The sequence below is a fragment of the Curcuma longa genome, chromosome 7, assembly GCF_044706935.1.
Source record: "Curcuma longa cultivar G26 ecotype Majalengka, Jawa Barat chromosome 7, ITB_CL_G26_1.1, whole genome shotgun sequence".
NCBI lineage: Eukaryota > Viridiplantae > Streptophyta > Magnoliopsida > Zingiberales > Zingiberaceae > Curcuma > Curcuma longa.
The window spans coordinates 12,447,349-12,449,963 of NC_133867.1; the positions used below are offsets into that span (position 1 = coordinate 12,447,349).

The 2,615-nt window shown below is 37.0% G+C and overlaps 1 non-coding gene across 1 annotated transcript; it reads left to right on the plus strand.

The window, feature by feature from the left end:
- The first annotated feature begins 868 nt into the window (after positions 1-868).
- On the plus strand, positions 869-942 carry TRNAM-CAU (transfer RNA methionine (anticodon CAU)). The gene has a single exon. It is a non-coding gene; the product is annotated as a tRNA-Met (tRNA).
- The last annotated feature ends 1,673 nt before the right edge of the window (positions 943-2,615 follow it).

The following is a 2,615-nucleotide window of genomic DNA, read 5'->3' on the forward strand; positions in this document are numbered from 1 at the left end:
GCAACATGCTCAATATCATTTGATTGAATAGTTGCCTCAGCTCCTTGTTGTTTGAAGAAACCCTCCCCTTCAATTGGTCTTTTTTCACGAAAAGCAGACATGAGATAAGAAATCAAGTCTTTCCCTAAGATTTCGAATAGCTGTCCCGAATTCAAGTTGATTATGTTTCGCTTCTTCCTCGAAGAAAGACAATCAAACAATTCCCAATCATGGTCCTTGCGGATCGGATCATCCGTATAGGATAAAAAAAGAAACTCCAGATATTTGCTATCTTTCTCTTTGAATGAGATCTCAATTCCTGCTACGGTTTCATTAGATATCTTACAACTAGAATCCCTTTTTTTTCCGATCCGCTTCCCCCACCTCCACCACCGTGAACTCCGGTTAGATTCAGGCATGATACACTTTTGATTTATTGGGAGAACCCAAGTATTTTCTTGCGGATCCATGAAACAACTCTCAGAAAGCTTTTTCCCTTTTGGAAGATACAGGAGCGAAACAATCAACCTATTGATATTGGAAGACCAAAAAGATTCTTCCAATGTCTCATTTCCAGGTCCAATGGAATTCATAGGTATAGGAAGAAGCCCCATCAAATAGAGATTTTTTCTTTCGACCATCTTTCGATTGTTAATACGAGATATAAGGACCGCTACTACAAGCAGTACTACACCTTTGATATCTCTCTCAATATCTCTCTCAATTCGACGATCCAGGATTTGAATTGATGTCTCTTCATTGATATTTAGACCTCCTCCGGCGAAGATTGTATTTGAACTGGAATTTGTTTATTTACGATATATGATGTGTTAAGTTAAGCATCCCAATTGGAATTTGTTTATTTACAATATATGATGTGTTAAGTTAAGCATCCATGGCTGAATGGTTAAAGCGCCCAACTCATAATTGGTAAATTCGTAGGTTCAATTCCTGCTGGATGCATGCCAATGGGAACGTTTAATAAGTCTATTGGAATTGGCTCTGTATCAATGGAATCTCATCATCCATCCATAACGAATTGGTATGGTATATTCATACCATAAGAAATGCCCTACCTTTGAGTGCGGTTTGAACTATTGATTTACGTAATTGGAAGTAACCAATTAGGTTTACGACGAAACCTAGAAATCGATCACTGATCCAATTTGAGCACCTCTACGGGATAGACCTCAACAGAAAACTGTTGAGTAACGGCAGCAAGTGATTGAGTTCAGTAGTTCATCATAGAAAATTATTGACTCTAGATATATGGTAATATGGAGAAGACAAAATTGTTTGAAGCACGCACAGAACCGGAAGCGCCCCTTGTTTCAAAGAGAGGAGGACGGGTTATTCACATTTAATTTGATGGTCAGAGGCGAATTGAAAGCTAAGCAGTGGTAATTAAGATACCCCCGGGGAAAAAGAGAGATGTCTCCTACGTTACCCATAATATGTGGAAGTATCGACGTAATTTCATAGAGTCATTCGGTCTGAATGCTACATGAAGAACATAAGCCAGATGACGGAACGGGGAGACCTAGGATGTAGAAGATCATAACATGAGTGATTCAGCAGATTTGGATTCCTATATATCCCTATATGTAGCATGTCTGAAGGAGAAGCTGGAACAGAACAACATTGTAATTTGGTAACATGTATTTTACCGTTAAAAAAAACATTATTTGTACTGATGGGAAGTGATCATGGCTGGCAGGTTCAAGTAGATATTCTAGAAGAACAAGCATTATATCATCATAGCTAGAATATAAATCAAGAAATTAGCACTTTGTTAATCAAGTGCAAATTCTACGGAAGGGAAACAAGCCAGAGGTCAAATCTAAACTGCACCACATGTAGTTTAACCTCCTGTGCCTATGCGCAGACTATTACTTAAAGATTGAAGTTCCTACCGCACCTCCTAAACCAGGCCATATGATGAAAAGAATTTAGTTCATGAACTAATTGAGTATGTGGAATTCTTGTTAATAGAAAACAGAAGAATGCAAGCAGAAATTGACAAGCTAAAGTCAGGAATAACTGATGAACTATCCCAAGAATTACTGGAAGATTTAAGGGATTTAACAATTGAAGACCTGCATAAAGGTAGAGAACAAATTGATTTTTTAGAAGAACAGACAATCTCAAAGGCAGTTGAAGGATAGTACCACCCCAGAAGGATGATTAACAGACTGTATAATATGGTGGTAAAATTTGAAATTCCCAACATAACTTCATTTTCTGTAAATGCAATTCTTGACATAGGAGCAACGTCCTATTGTGTGGATAAAAGATTAGTTCTTGCCCAAGCATTAGAAGAAAATTCATATACAATGATGATTAATGGAGTAAATTCTAAACAAGTAGCTAATTGGAAACTTAAAGTTGGCCAAATGATTATTGGAGAAAACAAATTTAGGATTCCTTTTATTTACTCTTTTGAGATGACACTTGGCGAAGGGATTTAGATGGTATTAGGCTGCAACTTCATATGAAGTATGCAAGGAGGCCTCAAGATTGAAGGTAATACTGTCACTTTTTATAAAAACATTACCTCAATTGCCACTAATCAAAATGTAGCACTAGCTATAGAATAATTAGATATGGAGGAAACATAATACCTAGAAATATACGAG